Source organism: Lineus longissimus, chromosome 19, assembly GCF_910592395.1.
Source record: "Lineus longissimus chromosome 19, tnLinLong1.2, whole genome shotgun sequence".
NCBI classification, from domain to species: Eukaryota; Metazoa; Nemertea; class Pilidiophora; order Heteronemertea; family Lineidae; genus Lineus; species Lineus longissimus.
In genome coordinates, this window is record NC_088326.1 from 1,732,511 (window position 1) to 1,745,304 (window position 12,794).

Here is a 12,794-nt window from a genome sequence, read left to right on the forward strand (position 1 = left end):
GATATGGGTAAAATGGTTTTTCTCCAAAAGCCTTTTACTCCCCAGTAAATTGCAGAAGCTAACTTGATCCACACAGCCAATACACTTCTTACCCTTCATTCATTTCTGCTTATGTTTTTGTGCGAGTTTTTCACTGTCGATCTTTCCAAGTTGCAAATGGATACTTTGCCCTCAGAGCAATCGCATCTTTGCTATCCCCCTTTTTGTGCAACGATCTGTATAATTGGCAAGTCATTCTCTACCAATCCTTGAGCTTAGCAGCTAATGGCTACAGCTCAATCTTTCATCAAGCTAACAGCATTCTTGGTCACTCAACAAAGATTCATTTTTCCTCAATCCACATTTGTTTTTCTGTGTTCTCTTTTTCTAAGAAGACTCAACTTGCTCAGGGATCATGTGCTGAACACTCAGCAAGTTCTACCAGTTTGTTCTTCAGCCAATGATCAGGCACGAAATCATTCACAGCAATTTTTCAGGAAATTTTCATCCATCTTATGTTCAGTATTCATGAATTTCAGTCAGAATAATATGTGAGCTGTTTTTACTTTTATCGTATACTTAATTTCTTCATGAAATATATCAAAATGAGCGATTTTGCCAAATGTCAAATTGCCAATCGACCAATCAAATATCTCCGTTTGGCGTCCGCCTTGATGTCTTTCCAAATCTAATCATTCGTCTTCGTGGAGCGGAGTCCGTTTCAAGCGAATATCGTACCATTGTGACCATTTACGGATATCTCCTAGCCTCAAGGCAAGACACCGGGTCAAATACATTGAAATCAATAAACCGTTATTATCGTTATTCTGCTCCCGGGCTGGCGGCTTCTTCAAGACAAATTTATAGCTTGAGATGCGGAAATTGCAAAGAAAATATAGAAGCTGTAATTTCCATGTTTCAGCCAGCGATGCTTACTTATGCACATAAATTGGCCCTATGTCTGTCAAGTGACGGAGGGATCGGATAAATATTCGAATTCAACATCATTTAGGACGTCAAATTCCCTCACAAATGTTTCGAAATGATGAAATTGAAAATGTGATATGTGATTCTGCCGCATTTACCGATGTCTAATAGCCGCGGGCTAGAACGCCAGGTCAAATACATAGAAATCAATAAATCACTATTTTTGTTACTCCGCTCCCGGCCGTCAGCTACTTCAAGGAAATTTATATCCTGAGATTCGGAAATTGCAAAGATAATAGAGAGGTTAAGATTTCCTAACTTGTGCGTAAAGATTGTACAAGTACAGTCTGTATCAAAAACCACTCCGCCACACTTTCATCAATTACCAGTCAGTAATTGTCACATAAGTCATTGTGGCTGGTCATTCAGCCCTGTAAGATTGACAGAGAGCCGTTACTCTATGATTGCAATACCAACACAGCCAATAGCAGAAACTACTCAGCCAATCTCTCATTTCCAACAAGTCATCAATTAACAGGATTTGTCAGAGAATTTGTACAAATGCTCATTCATTCCTGGTCGGAATCTCCTTGTTGTCGCAAGTGTGACAAAGCTATTCAGCATCATCACCATACGTCGTTGAGAGTGAACGGCGAGACGTTCCAATCAGACGAAAGATCAGGAAATGAGAAAGGAAAATGAACAGCGCCGTTCTCTGTTACCATGCGACGCCATCATAACTCACCAGGTGGCTATAAGTAATCAGACAGTATCGACGATACCTAACCTAGGCTATAGCTGCGCTTACACCACGAAATATTGGTGGACCAATTGCACTTACACCACCACATTGCCGCGACAAATTGGTTCGGCAATCCATTGCCGATACAAATTGCCGAGCGAATTTGTCCCACCAAGCTTGATGGTCCAAATTCGCCCGGCTTGTTAAAAGCTCGGCTTTGTCGTGGTGTACGCGCAAATGGTTCGGCAATTAGCTAGTTAGATGGTTCGGCTCCAGGCGGCGCTTTCGAAATGGCGCTTTCTGCCAAGGCTTTCCGCGTTCTGCTTATTGTTTGCGCGCCATCTGTAGCCGGATTTTATAACTAGCTGCAGCGCTGGTGTAAGCGCTTGGTGGATTTTCGATGGTGCGGCATTGGTTCCCGAACCAAGATTGGTGGTCCATTTTCAGGTGGTGTAAGTGCGGCTATAGACATCAGGATTTTGTAGATGCCTTCTCTGTGGCTAAGGGGACGACTTGGGCACAGGATTTTCACCATTTCCCTTGCCTGGTGGAAACTGAACTAAAAGCATTTACTTGTCTTTGTTCATATCTCTTGGTGTCTCGCCCTGTTGGCCAGGAATTGTCCCCACAACCTCCCTATCATGACACCAATGCTCTACGACTTCACCACCACAGCTGTTTTCAGGGACACCCTGTATAAATCCTTCCAAGAAGGTAAACAATAACATTACATTCAAGAAACCTGAACCATAAACTCGCTGAACAACCGACATCCTGATTTCATTCAACTTCAAGACTGCATTTATGTTTACACAGTGAACTTAATGTAATTTAGAAACAGAATGCTTTTAATAAATTGCATTCCTTTGGAAAAAATTACCAGCGAAGGTTTGCGGGTTCCGGAATTAAGTTGATTAATATTCGTCTCTTGTTAGTTTGCGGTGAAGAAGACACACTGATAGGATGTGAAGTCAGTCGAGTTTGTCTTGTATTCAGCGTTTTTTTTCACTTGTCGTTTCTTCCCCGCTAGTTAACCCTTTGAACCCTGGCGTCATCATCATCCAAGGGAAAGCAGTGGTTGGGCATGTTGGGACGTTTTCTGGAGTGGTGGCAAGGGTCGTTACAGGGCTAACATTGCCCAGTGTGCAGTATTTACTTGGATAGCGTGGCCAATATTGCACATAAAACGCTACAGACAGTCGTCGTTTTTATTCCCGCCAAACACAATGCATCAGCACCGATGCTGCGAAAAGTCAATATATTGTGCGATATTTACAATCGAATCAATACCCGCCCATTTTTTGTGCGATTTTTGTCAATAATCAATGGTAATAAGTCTGGGGGCTCAGGTTTTAAAGGTCACAACAATTTGATGTGTATTGTTCAATACGCTTACGCATTTTACGAGCAGGCCCGGGAAATTAATAGTAACGCAAATATTTTCACGATTTTTATCGTTTAAATGTCATGGGTATCTTTCTGGCGTTTACGATACTTCAACGATCCATTGTTTGACAATCTCATGAAGCTGTATTAGAATGATATAATCCACATCTATGAGATTGCAGCAGGCCTGGGAATTAATAGTACTGCATAGATTTGCTGATTAATTATTTGTAAAGGTCATATTCTTTAATCATTTTCGGATTCTGTGTGAATGTAGGATTTGATAAAAGGTCAAATCTGAACACGACAAAGTTTGCATTTGCAATATCGTTATGAAATCACAGTCGACCAGGAGCTTAAATGGAAGAATTTCCAACAATAAAACCATTAAGTTCAAAAACCTTGTCACGCCCTTAATTTTATGATCGCACCCCATCCCAGGAAAAGAAGAAAGTATTCAGCTCACAAAAATAAAGGTGCTTATATTAATTCAGCCAACTGCTTTTGGAAGGCAAATACTCAACATCAGCCACTGTACTTCTGAGTCCTCGATCAAAGAACGATAAAAAAACTCATTATAAATACGGGAAAATCCATTAGGAATTCTCCAAGGACCAATACTGCTGCTATGTTCTTAGATGGTGTTTGTGTACACTACTCGCATATCTGTGTTAAAATGAAAAATGGTAATTGCTCGGCGTCTTAATACATAGGTTGACAAATGGTGCTACTGTCTCCGTGACCCCCCCCCCCAGTAGCTTACAGTGAAAATGTTTGGGGGGACCAAACAGTTTGAATAAATTCTTCAACTTGTTCCTTGAGGCAGTTTTAGGTTTGAAGACAATGGGTGATATGAATAAAGACTAGGAAATGCTTTTATCTAAATCTCCATGTACATTTACACTAGGCCTTCCTGTACAAAACCGGAGTAAAAGCATTTGCTAGTCTTTATTCATATCACCCAATGACTGGCAAAGGCATCCAGTGTCAAAATTTACAAAGGTTTGCTTTTAAATTCAACTATGTTGCTATAAAAGGCTTGAAAGAAAGTAGCACTTGCCATCAATTTCCACCCAACCTTTACCATCTCAGATGTCGCTAACTTGTTGACAGATGCTTCTGTCGCAATGATGCAGTCCCCAGGTGTATCACCGGTACAGACAGAAAGGCAATACCCTCCCCGCAGAGAAACGATTTCAGCTAATTTCCTGTAAAGACTTCCCTTTCTTTAGATGTCGGGCTAATATCAGACAACTCATCCTGTCTTACACCATGTTCAGCCTCTAGCAATGTAGTCTTGATTACAGAAAGTACCAAAAAGACTCGCAGGGACTTTATGGAGTTACTCAGGCAGAGCACGCTTTTGGTTGCAAGGGGCTTCTCCCCTCAGAGAGATGATTTCAGCTAATTTCCTCTCTGAGGTTCCCTTTCTTTCGATGTAAAGAACTCGGGGCTAACATTGCTGTTATCAGATAGTCCTTCCTGTGGTACACCGTGTTCAGCCTCAAGCAATGCTGTTAAAGATGTCGCCGCTCAGTAAGAGGACGTCGACGATTGAGTGGGATCATTTGGCAGCCTATGTGTGTTGTCCGCGTTGTTGCTAAGTTACCTATCATGGTCATTGTCGTCTCCGGGCTTTGTCCAGTATTCAGGAAGCTACAAGCTGTCAAAACTGCAGGGAAACCATTAAAAAATCTTCACAGAATGAAAAGTGATATGTCCCTTTCTCCTCAAATGGATCCATTTTCCCTGTCAGAGCTTCTTTCTCTGGCCACGACGTGGTCTGGTTGCTTGGTTACCTGTCACCTCCATTGTTGTATCCTCGTCAGAAGGTGATGGCATTGGAGCAATTGTCTCTGCTCAAAGTGTTGGTGTCGTTGAGAAACCATTTTCGGCATAATCTTCACAACGGGTAAATCAATACTTCCCTGATATCCACGGTGGAAGGTAGAGTCCCTAAGAGGTAGCATCCTTTTTCAAATCTTCCTGGCTGCAACTTGACCAGATACTCCATTAGTGTCAGGAAGCCAGTGGAATTAGTTGGAGTGACCTTTGGTCGAAGGAAGCTTCCGTCTTTGACGAAGGGTATTGGTGGTTGTGCTGTGTGCAGCAACTGTCCCTTGCCAATACGTTTTGTCAGAGAAGTCATTTTCGACAAAACCTTTGTGAAGGGAACTGGATACTTCTCTTTCTCCCGACGGTGAGACTGAGCAGTAAGGAGCTGGATTGATCCTTTCCCCTGTAAAAGTAATCTTCCTGGCAATATCGTGGCCAGATCCATTAGTAACTAGAAGCCAGTCGCGTTGGCAGGAGTGACCTTTGGGGCAACGACGGACCCCTCTTAGTGAAAGAAAAAGGTAGCTTTTATGGAAGGTTTTCTGGTCTTCGATCGATGATCAGGCCTACTGTGATGTCTTGACTTGGGAATGATACTGTTCTTGAGCTGCAAGAGGGTTGTCATTCTGTAAGATGTAAGATAATCTTATGAGTATGTGTTTTTTCCCCATCAGTAAAGAGAACCAACGTTTTATCTTGATCTCAGATGCCAAACATCCTTAGGGAAGTGTTCTGATGGAAAGCAACAGACTTGGGATGATGAAAGGTACTCGACATGCAAGTAGTAGACTTGATTTTATCGTTGGCACGAATCCGGAACAGCAAGTAGTAGAGGAATTCCTTTGTTTCCTCGAGAATTCCTATAAATTGGTTTCTTACGTCATGTCAGCACTCGCTGTTGTTGGTGCGAATAATCATGTTGAATTGCTTGCGAATGAAGTGCTGTTTCTTCAACCAATGTAACCAATGTAACCAATGTAACTTCTGCTTCAACCAATGTTTGCTAGAATCTGCTGGAATCACAAAAGGATTCTACTTGAGAGCATGCACCAGACTTCTGATGAAATAGACATTTCTCCCAATTCATGCCGCATAGCCTTTGGCAAGCTCTAAATCTATTAGCTTCTCCCTTGCATGATTAGTTCGAGGTATGCACATTGTTATGCAAAGATGGATGCAACTCGCAGAAAATCATCCGCACTAAATGAATCAGGATTAAATGAACCTGAAGATGGCTACTCTCAGCATTGGTATGTGGGGGAGTTTGGGTAATGACTTGGCCGAGACAATTTATGATCATGGGGCAAGATATAATGGCGCTGGTGCAGTAGAAATGGCTGGTAGAAATAACCATACAATGTCCCTTGTGTTGTAATGCATCACACCCATGGTTCATAGAATGGTTTTGGTCGGTGAAATGCTAGGTATAGGACTGGCACATAAACCTGAAATTCAATCGTGCCAAGATTTAGTGCGTAGAACTTTCGAAATTTAGAATTATGCCAGGTTCTGTCGGAGTTCTGGTGATATGCCAGATTGGTTCCGTGGCCATTGAATGCTGTTCTGATAATTAGATGTCACGGATGGCCCACTAGTGAGTTGTGAAGTGAATACGGACATGAACTCTTACGACGATTATAGTCTTTCACAGATCGTCAAAAGAGTTTGTGATTTTGAGAGCATGTTTGTACCACAAGTGATTTGCCTTAGATATTCAGTAGCATGTGCCAAATAGTCGACACGTCTCCCCTAATGAAATAATTGTCAATTGTTGTAAACATTTATTGACCAAGATTGTACTTGATCGTGTGTTGAATAAACTGTTTATATTAAGATATATGTAGCGTGATGATTCATTCGATTTCTATTTGCTTTTCTTGGTAAGTGTATATTGATTTCATGAAAGTGAAACCACTTGAAAGTAAGTTTGGGAGTAATGGCATGGCATAGCGTTTGATATCCTATCTGCTATAAGGTTATCTGATGTACAAGCATGTTACGCCATTGTGTCCAGTTGGCAGCGCGTCTTCATGTGAAATCTCAAGTCACTTCCCACATTAAACATATCGAATCCTTCAAAAATATCATCCCAACTAATGCAAGTATCAATTTGTTTCTTGTACCCCCCCCCCTCCTCAAGGGTAGTTGAGCTATCACCACCAATCTTTGCCGATGCTTGGGTAGTGTTTATATTTCCTTCAGTGAAAATTTGGCGAAGCTGAAAAGAATAAGGATGCTAATGTGTCGATGTCTTGTCGAACATACAGCCTTACCCAGTAAAATTAGTCCGGTTACTTTATATGATGGTGACAACTGATATATTGTTGATGGTGATGTCTTGACGAAAGAAAAAGTAGCCTTGGTGAAAAAAGGGTGATGCTTGAGCCTTAAGATGTCGTTATGGGGTGATAAGGTGTCGTACCCTTGAAGAGGGGGGGTACAAGACACGAATTGATACTTGCATAAGGTTTCCGCCGTTCAATATGTCACTGCCTCGTTATTGAAAAACGACCCCGGTTCAAGATCCCCGTCAACTTTCACTTGAATAAGTAACTGATTGATTTCATCATGGAATTCCAAGACTGCGGTAATAACGAACTGTTCGAATTGAAAACACAGTTTTCACCAAATCAAAGCTTCGCTGATGAAATGACATTTTCTTCGCTCGATTTTGTTTTGCTGTGAAATCAATTTGTTAGGCTGTCAAAGGAATTTAGAAGTCGTTCTACTTGGACATAAACACGTTAAGTAGCTTCATTGGCTCTGTTGTAGATTTGAAGACTGAAATTGTCTTATATGTTCCGCTGTCCAGTAGACCTGGCCTGAGGTGAAATAGATAGTGGGTGATATGAATAAAGACTAGTAAATGATTTTACTTCAGTTTTGTACAGAAAGGCCTAGTGTAAATGTACATGGGGTTTTCAGTAAAAGCAATTGCTAGTCTTTATTCATATCACCCATTGTGTGTCTCTGAAATGGCTCGGGTTTTGCTTTCTCTCTGCACATTGTTAAAATAGGCCTCAGCAGTTCCAACCATTCTTTCCTCATTCACCAAACGCTGCTGATACCTACGTGCACCCAAGATTATGAAACATACGTCATCCGCCTCTGTTTCCCAAAAAATCTTGTTTCATTCATATCAGCCGAGTTGCTTTATCATTTTTATTCCGTTTGCCTCATTTGCTGCGACGGTAAGAAACTCATTTGCAAATTAGGAAGCTTTCCTGTGAGCTTCTTATCGGGGGCGGCAGAGTTTTTAGGTGGCCGTTAATCGCGCCGACATCAAAAGTATGTTTTTATCTATCATGTCGGGGAGGCGAAAAGTCTTATTTGCAAATGAGAAGACGCTCTGTTAAAGGACAAGTAAGGGATGGTGCAAAGATCGTGTGGAGGTAGGCGCTGTGGCCAGACGTTTGGGTTGAAATAACACGCTACAAGTCGGCGCGAACGCTGAAGAAGAAGATGACGTGTCTGTCTAGTGTTTACCCTTCCTAAGTTTTAGATATCTGTTCAGGCATGTGATGGTAAAATATACCCTTGAAACGTCAACTGCTTTTCATCACCAAATACTTGTGGAGAAACTATATGGCATGCGAATTGATTTCACCGGGTTGAAGACCACTCGGGCTGAACAATATCAGTTTTATGTCAACCGGAAATTGTACTCGTTGCTAGAATTCATATTTACTGGTCTGAGGAGTGAACAATGTTCTTGTGTGAAATTACATACCAGGGTACTGTAATAGTAAAATTAATTGCCCTCTTTATTTTTGCAATGTGCAAAAAGTTCTCTAGAAATTTGAAAGTACTCTGTATTTCAGCGGATTTTGCCGAATTTCTTTTGGTTTCTGTCAAAAAAGATTTCAAAATTTTTATTTTTCAGGTTTAAGGTTATTCGTTAAGCCTGCGATTGACTGTCAAGTTTGGGTTTCAAACGATGTTTTCGGTCGTGTGTAGATGTTTCTTGTGGCTCAGAGTGACCACAAGCTGGTCGGCTGAAACTGCTTTATAAATGAATTTTGGAATATGTAACAAATTCTTTTTAATGTGATGTGAAAAACGAGATGTTAATCAAACACCATTGTTAAGATCTCCTAGTGGATAATTTTGAGGGCCACATGATGCGTTGATTGACACTAATAACATGATACAACTGATGCCACCAAACTAATTGATAAGCCCAGTATTAAAAAACATCGTAATACATTGCAACACGTTATTATGATGAACAAACTCAAACCATCTAATTACGCTCTGGCGAGGAAAAATATCGCTGGAGAAAGTCATTATGTTCTCAAGAAGACCATTAGGTTCACAGCGAATCTGCTGAGAATAAAAATGGTTGTTAGACGATTACGTGGGGGCCGACGGTGTAATCAATCTTGGAGATGAAACCGGTGAATGGCAGACACCTGCCGAGCATCTGAATGCCTTGGTAGACAATGGCTGCTTCTGAGATACGTGCAGCTTGACTTCAGAATCTGGATGTTACGGAGAGCTGTGTAGTATATGAGAAGGAGTAGGGAGGTGGCTTCTTCCTCGTGGGGGTGAAGTTTTTGTTCATATCAACCGACTGTTGCCAAGTTTCTGACTAGTTGGGCCCCTTTGCTGCGATATTTACCACTAGAGAGCTGGTTGTTCAGCACATAGGATGCCACACAAGTCTGCTGACCGTGGTTAAAAGAAGAAGCTAAGGTGGTTTGGCCTTGTGACAAGGCCAAAGGGAACCCTAGCAAACATCATTCTGCAGGGCACAGTAGAGGACGCGGTCTACCAAAGAGGATTTGATTGACGATGTACAGGAATGGATGGGAAAATGGACCAGATCTGATCCGCCTCGCAGAGGATAGACAACTATGGCCGCATGTCTGATAGATAAATAGCATCATCCAGCCTGTTGATTAAGTACCGCGTAGCATCTCTCGTATGTTTCTGTCCATTACTCAGTGCCGACAACACTTCCCTGACATCTTGCTGCAGTTATTCCACACCAACATGACATCCAGCTGCATGTTTGGCGAAGGCGATCATAATTGTTCACTTGAGCACAATGATGGATGGGTTACGTTAGGAGTAGAAGTTGTGACTCAGATGCCTCAATAGACAGATTCTTAATGGACTGTTTGCTTTATGATGCAAGCACTTGTTACGTGTTGGTAATGATAAGTGCTTTCTCTTCAGAAGAGTTTCAATCCACACCGTTCCCCGAAACCTGCCGCGAGTGAATCCGTCGCTTAGCGCAAGCAATTCTGTCACCTCGCCTGCTGAATTTTGGGACGTGCAATCAGATCAGTTACTGGTTCTACCTGTAGAAAAGATATCTTCTTGTTGCACATTGCAGCGATTATAGTCGCAGACCGCAGCATCTAAATCGCTCATTTGTGGAGCACCGCATAGAACAGGTTTTTCAATCAAGTTATTCAAGAATTCTTGCGAAAGGTTCGACGTTTGCAGTTCATTTGACAGTCTCTTAATGGCTCCTTCACCAAATGATTGATCAAGTTTGGTTAGTGACACGCGAGGCATGACTCACTGACTCAGTTCGTGACTCAAGACTCAGCCATCTGTTATCACTTGATTAGTTGACTTTGGTCTCTGTAAGGAAGGAGCACTTGTTGGAATTAATGAATTTACCCTTCGAAACCAAGATGGCTTCTGTGATAAGTCCATGTAAACCATTGGCAGTCTATTGTCATGAACTTTGGATTGTGGAAGAGTTGTGGTGCAGGAAATCACTTCTGATGACCAAGATCATGTGGTAGAAGACAAGGACATATCTTGAGAGCAGCTTAGTTAATGAGACAGGACCTGTCAATCATTTTGATTAGGAAAAAAATCCAACCATTCATGAATAACAAATGTGGTGTCTCTACTATAAATCACGTTTGGCGTAGGATTTGTGTAGCATGTTTATTCCCTACAAATCATTGCCTAGTAGTGCGATGGTCCCTTAGCAATTACACCACCAATAGGCTTGGGGATTTGGTGCTGGGGCCGCCATTGCTGCATCAAGGAATACGATGATATGGTTCTCTCTGGTTGTAGCCAGTGAAGGCTGCATGGGGTGCCTTTCGGTTTTCATTCTGCACCAGAGGCCTTTCGTGGAAGGTTTCGCTTCTCTTGTTGGGGGCTGGCTTGTGCTGCATGAAGGAATCGGATGGTACTCATTGGTTCAGGGCGATGACGAAGGTGCATCTTGCCCTTCAGTCCTCATGCTGCCCCAAGTGCATTTTTGACGGTTGGCTTGTTTCTCTTTGCATCATACTTTGGTCTTCTTTTTAGCGTTCGCTACCAAATCTTTGATAATGATACGTCAGTGACAGTTTTCGTCAAAGTGAACGACTTTTGTGAAAGTTATTCCAAATGATGAAGACAGCGATCCGTAAGGTTATTCTAACTGATTAAGACGAATCACTTCGTTTTAAATGAAATAAGCTGCTTAGAACATAGAAAGACCTTTGAAATAGCTGCATGATCTACTTAGTTGAGAATGTCATGGAGATCGACTTTGTGTCCAACTAGCTTTGAGTGATTGACATGCGAGTAGATTGCCTTAGGGAACGAAGCTTTGCCTTCTGAATAAAGGGCAAATTTAATTGATCATAGGACTTGATACCTTTACATCACGAAGCGCAGATTTCAGCAGAGGAAGGAAGCTTTCCCTCCTGGAAAGGGCGAATTTAATTGATCCTAACACCTTGAGGAATGAAGAACTTATGTTACTTGAGACCCTAGCATTGTTTTATATTTGAAACTGTTGCATATCATCAAAGATGGTCGAACTGACACACCCATCTTTGATGTCGTACAGGGCAGATTTCAACATTGTTGGCAAACGTTTTCAGTTGTTTGGTTCTCGAACGAGTGTGACTCTATGTCACAGACACACACCTACGCAGACGGGAATTAGTCCTTACCAGGGACCTCCATCAATGTCTCCGTTCACCATAACCAAACAAGACGGCACAATTAGACCCATTCCCTGATTGGAATTAGCTTAGAGCTCACCACCAGCTATCCCACAATGCCCCTGGTCTTAATCAACATTGCTAATCCGATAACGGTAACAAATATGAGGAATTAACGCATCGCTTTATTAGCTCTGTTCGGCGGCTAGGTCTGTCAGACACGTTATTGGGTTAGCTATCAGTAAGTGACATTCAGGAGACAATCACAAGATACAGTGTGTGATTGTATTATTGGTTGATTGATGTGGTTAATGACAACTTGTTCGAACAAAACCAGGATTAACCATTTGTGTCCATATGGTTGCCGCTAACTGCATCCGTTTTGTAATGTCGCACCCTTTGTTTTGATGCTTACCACTTTGGACACAGAAGAAGGGTACCAGCCATGTCCGATCCCAAAACACTCATGGGTGGATCAAAGACTCACCTGACCTCACTTTTCAGAGCTTTATAGTCACATCTTGTCTAAAAGACAAGTCCTTTACAGTACCAGCCATGTCAGATCCCAACACTCTCAGGGGCCAAAGATCCAAAGCTCAGAGGAAGAGGGGGCCTCAGCTCTCACTTTTCACTGTTTCATGGTCAAATTCAAAGATTTTTTTCTGAAATTGGGTGGGGGGAAGGGCCTAGGATCCATCCAGCATAGTTTCTTTGATGTTCCACTTTCTCCAAAGTTGAGACACTCGTGTTCCCAGGTAGTAGTGGCTGTAGTATTCTCCCACTCATTACCAGTCACCTTCTATAGGGCCGATCTTGTCCTTCAGCACTCCGACTACCCCTTTCAACTGAGGGTTCAATTGGTTGAATTTGAGTGGTTGGTGAATCTGCACGTCGAAGCACACTCTACATTTCCTTGCACGGTGATTTGAGATGTAGACGCACGCAACCTGGTCCGATTGCAGCCTCTCTCATCAAGTGAACTTAATACGCTCATAAAAACATGGCAGGGATATCTG

At 42.1% G+C, this 12,794-nt stretch overlaps 1 protein-coding gene across 16 annotated transcripts in view; it reads left to right on the forward strand.

The window, feature by feature from the left end:
- LOC135503416 (syndecan-like) overlaps positions 1 to 12,794 on the forward strand; it is a 66,957-nt gene that overhangs the window by 17,145 nt on the left and 37,018 nt on the right. The gene's annotated exons all lie outside the window — the stretch shown is intronic.